General features: G+C 41.8%; 1 pseudogene across 1 annotated transcript; it reads left to right on the top strand.

The window, feature by feature from the left end:
- The first annotated feature begins 2,756 nt into the window (after positions 1 to 2,756).
- Positions 2,757 to 3,903, top strand: LOC103254615 (annotated as a pseudogene). Its single transcript, XR_002481634.1, has one exon. The product of XR_002481634.1 is annotated as a DNA-binding protein inhibitor ID-2 pseudogene (transcript).
- The last annotated feature ends 4,017 nt before the right edge of the window (positions 3,904 to 7,920 follow it).

Raw genomic sequence — 7,920 nt, 5'->3', positions numbered from 1 at the left:
AGCTTTCAAAGGGCAGTTTGGAAGCAGATTTTAATTCAGACCTGAATATGGCTTATAGGGAGGAAACATAGACATGTGATCCATTCAGTGGTACGACAGTTATGAGAATCCATTTCTTCCCAAAGCTCATGATAGAAAAGGACACTGGAAAGAAGGACAAAGGTTCTCAGGGTGAGGATAACGGATCAAAATTCAGCAACAGAACAAAACCTGGTTATACACCACACTGACTACAAGGAGAGGCTGATCCTCAGAATTCCTGAAGAAACTTATCTGGTCACAAGACGGGATTTGCTTGGATGGAAAAGAGACCTGGGTTGTGGTGCAAATTTTCTATGATCAACCCCAGTCTCTGAGTTTCATGTAACCTCCCTATTTCCCAACAGAGCCATGCCTCCACTTACCCTGGGGTCCTCTTCAACAGCTGAGGGAACCCTCAGCCCCACTGGTCCCCTCTGCTGCCTCTTCGGGGTCTGGGTTTAATGGTCTGCTTGTTCTGATGCTGTGGGTCGTGACCTGCCATTATCCTCATCTTTTTCAGATTCACGTCCATCTTCCTCAGGTGATGATTTTGGATTCCCTGAAAGCAGAAAATGCCAGTAAAATATATTCACAGAGAAACAGTAATTACTCATGCAATTTCTCCTCATGTGGTCATGTCAAGACCTTACCACTGTTAGCCAAATGCATTGTTTACAAGATGTTGTTTATACCCAGTGTTTTCATCATCCTCTTCCATGATTACCTAGTCTATGAATACGACCCTGCCTTAGACAGGACACACAGCTTATATAGGGTGACTTTTGATTTGACCCTTGAATGATTGATTCTGGAGACCATTTGGTCCATCACAATTCATTCTATTAGGGAAAAGAAAGACAGTATCTCCCTAGGCTAACATAATTATCAAAGGTATAGAAAATTGTATATGTAATGATTTTGCGATTGAAAGATACCTATAGAAACCTAGAAGAAACTTAGCTCATTCTTAGTTTAGTCTTTTTGCCTCAGCATAACCATCAGAAAGAGTTCTGACATTCTACTGCAAAACAAGCAGCAGCCTATCCCATCCCTTGGCAAATCTCCTTCAGATGCAAGACCAGGACAGTCCAACCTTTCAATACATGGTTTAGCATAATAATCTCTAGTAAACTTTTAGGTTCCTTGTCAAGGCGAAGATCAAAGATCACCCTTTGGCTCACTAAAGTCATAAAAGTAATAATATGACCACCCCCACCTTTGGTCAAGGAGTTTGTGAATTGCAAATGTCTTAACAAGTCTCTTGCAGGAATCCCCCCTCCCCCAGGACTGACCTACGTGACTCGAATAAGCCCCACCATGGCAGCAATCATGTGACTAACCCACCCATCTGCCTGCTGTCCATCACCTGATCATCAGTACCTGTGCTTGCCTGCCCCTTCGAGATGCTATGGAAGCAGACCACCACACAATCACCTTAATGATCTTCCCCATCAAGGGGAATGGTTAAAAGGACTCAACCACAAGCAACCAGCGACTATTGCCTTGCTAGACTCCGCTGTGGCCATGTGCTCTTTGAGCTATGGCTGTCGCCACGCTTCCTGGCTTTGGCCCCCTCTCTCACCTTGGGGAGGTAAACCTTCTTTCTCCCTTTTCTCTAACTTACTTTTAAATAAACTTTTATTTCTTAACCTTTTTATGTCGCAATTCTTTGCATCTACTCAGGTCTCTGGGTTGCCAGCACGCACCTCCGGCTTGCCAGCCCTGGCAGTGCTGCGCCTCTCCACTCTCATTCCAGCAATCCACCCTCACCCTGTCTATCCATACCCTAACAGCGATTACTGTTGAAAATCAGGAATAAAGTGTGCTTTTTAGAATAAAGCTTTGAGTCGCCCCTTTTGATTCTAAAATGGGCAATTTCCAAACACAAATTCACACAGAAAAGTTGTTTTGTCCCCAACTAGACTGGGAGTTTGTGGCCTGGACTGGTTTTGTTAACTGCCTTCTTCTCAACACCTCTCTATAGTCTTTAATAGCAAAATGTGTAGATTAGAACAAAGGATGAACAAATGAAGTAGTTAGGCCTGACATGTCCAGAACCAAAGCCACCCTTTCTCTAAGACTGTTCGTTAACTACCACACCACAAAGTCAAAATACTGAGGCACATTTCCTTGGAATTTTAATCTTGGTTTCATAATTGACACCGAGATTGAAGTACTTCGTCAGTCTCTGCTCCAAGAAATACTATCCTAAAGAACAAATCTTTACCCCGTCAGCGAAAACCACAATATTATATATTTCTAATCAGCTGCTTTTCTAAGGGATCATCCAAAGAGCAACTTTGTAAGGAAAACCCACCTGAAATGCAGGCATGCTTCTGACTGTCAGCAGGTTCTGAGATGCGCAGATGCTGAACAAACTCTGCTGGACACGGTGCAGCACCCAGGATGCTTGAGGAGGGGCAGAGAGGGAACTGGGCTCTGTAGGGGGACTTTTATACTGTCTGGGGCAGGTGCATATCTCATTTTTTATGGTGGTAAAATATGCATAATGTAAATTCACAGTCTTAATTATATTTCTGTGTGGATTTTGTCATCCAGTCTATTCACCCTGGTGAAGTCGTTCTTTCTCCATTCTTTCAACTAATTCAGAACTATCTTAGGGTTGAAAGGCACTCTTTGGTGGTATTGCCAAAAGTGTTGACATCACATATACTAGCTGCAGTTGCCTAAGCCAAGAGATTAAAGTGGCAGGAAACAAGAAGCAGACAGGATTCTGAGCCGAGCTCGGTGTCGAGCGCAGCTAGCTCAGCAGACGGCGGCGGCAGCGACCTGAGCTCCAGGGCAACCCGCTCCCTCCCAGTCTCTCCTCCCATGTGGTCAGCCTGAAAGCCTTCAGTCCAGTGAGGTCCGTAAGGAAAAACACCCTGTTGGACCACAGCCTGGGCATCTCCCGAAGCAAGACCCTGGCGGACAACCCCATGAGCTTGCTCTACAACGTGAACGACTGCCACTCCAAACTCAAGGAGCTGGTGCGCAGCATCCCCCAGAACAAGAAGGTGAGCAAGATGGAAATCCTGCAGCACGTCATCGACTACATCTCGGACCTACAGATCGCGCTGGACTCGCACCCCACGACTGTCAGCCTGCACCACCAGAGGCCCGGGCAGAACCAGACGTCCCGGATGCCGCTGACAACCCTGAACACAGGCATCAGCAGCCTGTCGTTGCAGGCCTCCGAATTCCCTTCTGAGTTAATGTCAAATGACAGCAAAGCACTCTGTGACTGAATAGATGGTGTTCATGACTTCTTTTTTCTTTGCACGATAACAACAACCAATCTACAGAATCTTTTAAGGCGCTGAACTTATTTTTCAACCATTTCATAAGGAAGACAACAAGGTGGATGGACCTTTCTAAAAAGAAAAAAAAATGGAAGGAAAACTTAGAATGATCCTCTTCCCAGGGTGTTCTCTGACCTGGACTGTGATACTCGTTGTTTATGAAAAAGACTTTTAAATGCCCTTTCTGCAGTTGGAAGGTTTTCTTTATATACTATTCCCACCATTGGGAGGGAAAATGTTAAAATCACAGGGAATTGCCCAATCTAAGCAGACTTTGCCTTTTCAAAGGTGGAGCGTGAATATCAGAAGGATCCAGTATTCAATTACTTAAATGAAGTCTTTTGGTCAGAAATTACTTTTTTGATGCAAGCCTACTGAATGCCGCGTATATATTTATACATAAATATATATACATTGAGTGAAACCTTGTGAACTCTTTAATTAGAGTTTTCTTGTATAGTGGCAGAGATGTATATTTCTTCATTAAAAAGTGTAATGATGTACCTATTCATGCTAAACTTTTTATAAAAGTTTAGTTGTAAACTTAACCCTTTTATACAAAATAAATCAAGTGTGTTTTAAAAAAAGAAGCAAGCCAGGCTCGGTGGCTCAGCCTGTAATCCCGCGCCTTTGGGAGACTGAGGTGAGTGGATTGCCTGAGCCCGCGGGTTCGAGACCCACCTGGGCAGCGAGACCTCATCTCTACAATAAATCAAAAAATCAGCTGGGCGTGGTAGCGCGCGCCTGTAATTCTGGCCACGTGGAAGGCTGAGGCGGAAGGATCGCCGGAGCCCAGCAGGTCGAGGCTGCGGTGGCCGGGAGCGGCCACTGCACTCCAGTCTGGGCGACAGAGTGAGTCAAAAAAACAAAAAAACAAAAAAATAAAATTAAAAATTAAAAATTAAAAAAAGAAGCAGACAGATTTAAAAGTCTGGGAAGGAAGATTCTGGGGAGGGAGATAATTGGAGGAACAAGGGCTTGAAAACCAGGGAATCTAAAAGGCCACATATCTTTAGTCTTTTCGGAGCTGCTATAATATCCTACCTGAGGCTGGGTGATTTATAAAGGAAAGAAGTTTATTTAACTCATGGTTCTTGGACCCAGCCTAAGAACCAGCACCTGCTTGGCTTCTGGCGAGGACCTTTGGACTGCATCAAAACAGGGTGAAGAAAGTCAAAGTGAAAGCAGACACATGCAAAGAGGCAAATTTGAAGGGCATCCTGTCTTTTTTACAACCTACTCTCACAGGAACTAATCCATTCCCAAGAGAATTGATTCAGTCTTGCCAGAGAAAGAATTCACCCCCTACCATGAAAATGCACGAAATCATTCATTAGGGGTCCGTCCTATGAACTAAACACTTCCCACTAGGTCCCATCTCTCAATACTTTCACAATGGGAATCAAACTTGGTGAGGACAACCAACCATATCCAAACCATAGCACCATGTGAATGCCCAAGACTAGACACAGGTATAGAAGAGATCTAAGGACCAGGTATAGTGGCTCATGCCTGTAACCTGAGCAGTTTCAGCCTCAGTCTGAAGAATGGCTTGAGTCTAGGAGTTTGAGACCAGACTGAACAATATAGCAAGACCTCATCTCTACAAAAAAAAGTAGCTGAGTGTGGTGGTGTGTGCCTATAGTCCCAGCTACTCAGGCAGTTGGAGAGGAAGAGTTGCTTAAGCCCAGGAGTTTGAGACTGCAGTGAGCCATAACCATGCCACGGCACTCCAGTTGGGTGACAGAGGGAGACTCCAACCCCACCACTCTAAAAAGAAAATAAAGAAAACACCTAAGAAGGCCCTATGATTTCACCTTTGCCTAATCTTTAGGGTCAGCAAAAGCAGCAAATGAAGGATAAGAGAATTGCAAACTACCTGGCTAAGCACTGGAGATTAACATCAACAGTGACAACCTGCAAAGACAGGCAAAATCTTTTGTGGTTTTGGACTCCAAATGTTTAAAGATATCTGGCAAATCATTAGCTGACTGCTAAGCTAACAGTGCAGAGACTTCAGTGGAAAAAAAATGACAAAAACTCTTTACAAAAAAGGATTCAATAAACAGTTAAACAAATAAGTACAACCCACAAGTAACAACAGTGAGCCCTGAAAAAACAAGGGTATTTGTTTCCCAGAGATACTTTATTATAATACTCAAAATATGTATCATTCACAGAAATCTATGAAGCATTCAAGGAACAGAAAGTACAGCCCATTCCCAAAAGAAAAAGAAAACTAACTGATACTGCCTTTGAGGAAGCACAGACAATGAACTTAAGAGTGATAGAGATTATTTGATTACCCACATTTGAGTTGGGTTCCTTAGACTTCTCTTAGTTCCATCTATGAACTGTTATAAAATCCATCTTTATCAAAGAACTGTGCTGATATGATGTTGATGTCCCCTCCAAAACTAACTACAAAATCTCATTGTCATTGTATGTTAGGAGGTGGGACCTTTAAGAGATGATTATGCGATGAGGGCTTATGAATGGATTCATGATATTATTGTGAGAGTTAGTTACCTCAGGAATGGAATCCTGATAAAGGGATGAAGCTTGTCCCTCTTTCCTCTCAGTTTCACACTCACTTACTCTTCTGCCTCCGACCCTGCCACGGTGAGCATGCAGGCCCTCGCTAGATGCCGGCACCATGTTCTTGAACCTCCCAGCCTCCAGGAACATGAGTCAAATTAGCTTCTTTTGTATACAAATTGTCCAATCTTAGGTATTCTGTTACACCCACAAAATGGACTAAGACATCTGAGAAGTCACCTTAGCAAGAACTCCCCTGTTCTTGAAATCTGATCACCTTTGGTGTCTGATCAGGTTACTCAATCTCATCCCCCAGGTAATGTCTGATCACCATGGCCTGTTCTCAGCAAGAATCCTGTCAGGTCAGTTTAGCCAGAATCCCCATTCCCTTGATGTTTTCTCTTACTAATTTTTCCTCCACTGACCCCACCCTGCTCCTTGGCTACAAATTCCCACTTGCTGTATTCAGAGGTGAGCCCAGTCTCTTTTTCCCATTCAAGATATTATTGCAGTAGTCCCTGTACCTATCACAATGGTCTTATATGGTTTTCTTACCATGCCTTAACAAGTACTATAGGCACCCAACGGTTAAGATTATATAGCTTTAGTACTGTGCCCAATTTCCTGGTAAATCAATGTCATGGCACTTTGAAAAAAATGACAAATGAGACTGAAGATCTCTGTTATGTCACCCCAGGATAAATGGAGACAGTTGGAGTTTGCAGAAAATTGAAATGAGTTGAGCTGAGCTGTTTGGAAAGATCTGAAATCTACTGAAAAAAAGGGGTGGGGGAGACTCAGAGAGTAAGGCTGAATCTTTACCCAAATATCAAGGAGTGCTGATCCAGCTTTATATGTTTAGAACTATAAAAGGAAAGTAAGACTTTACCAATATATTAGATTTTTCAGCAGTAAGTATTCTTATTCAAAGACTTATTAGCATACTGGAAAGCTTAGTGTATTTTAACTCTGCTTTCAATATTCCCAGAACACTTCACTCTCTTAATGCCATAATTATTTTTCATAAATAGGTATTTTCTAAAAATTGTGATATGCTAACTTGTCTGTTAGTAAGTTGTTTAAGTTATTTTCTAGAGTCAATTTTCTTTCTTTAATCTTTATTGAGCTATAATTGGTCTACAAAAATTACATACATTTAATCTTATATCTTGTTGAGTTTGGACATAAAAATACACTCTATATACCATCTCCACACAACCCAGATACTAAACATATCTAGCACCTCCAAAAATGTCCTTGTGTTCAGTGTGAGATGTGTTTGCATTGGGGGCTAGGGAGATACTTAATATATGACTGTATTTGGGTTTTTTCCCCCTAATGTCATTTGTCTGGTACTTAGGTAAATGTTTCTCTAAAGTCATTCTAAATATAGGGGTTGTCTCACATGGAGTCTGCTCATGTTACTTAACAGGAAATTACAAATAAAGTCATTCTTACATTATCACAGAACTTTAGTGAGTTTGAAATTATGGTTTGTACTGAACTCTTTACATTCATTACATTTACAGTTTGCTTTGTCTCACAGCCATTTATAATCAGACCACTTAGTAAAGATGTCATACATATGGAGCCTCTTCCATATAAATGTGTTATGTCAATGAGTAAGAACAATTGAGGGGTTTCCCTAATTGATTAGTGTTCCATTTTTTTAATTGTGTAGTCTTCCAGTCTTATATATTAAAATTATGGCTGAATTCTCATTTATTACATTTGAATGTTATGACATTTCTAATTGTCTCTCTGCTGTTGAATTCCCTCATGTTGTCTAGGCAAAGAATGATGACCGAAGGCTTTGACATAAATGACATTTTTATGGATGCTTTCAAGTGTGAGTTCTCGCATGTATTCTAAGGGAATAACTTTGGCTGAAGGCTTTCCCACATAAATGACATTTATGTGGTTTTTCTCCAGTGTGGGTTCTCTCATGTCGTTGAAGGACAGAACTTTGAATGAAGGTTTTCCCACAAAAATGACATTCATATGGTTTCTCTCCAGTGTGAATTCGCTCATGTCGCTTAAGAACAGAACTTTGAATGAA

The sequence above is a fragment of the Carlito syrichta genome, unplaced genomic scaffold (assembly GCF_000164805.1).
Source record: "Carlito syrichta isolate Samal-C Ts95f unplaced genomic scaffold, Tarsius_syrichta-2.0.1 Scaffold287090, whole genome shotgun sequence".
Lineage (NCBI taxonomy): Eukaryota > Metazoa > Chordata > Mammalia > Primates > Tarsiidae > Carlito > Carlito syrichta.
The sequence above is the reverse complement of the archived record's forward strand: the minus strand, read 5'-3'. Positions and strand labels throughout refer to the sequence as shown.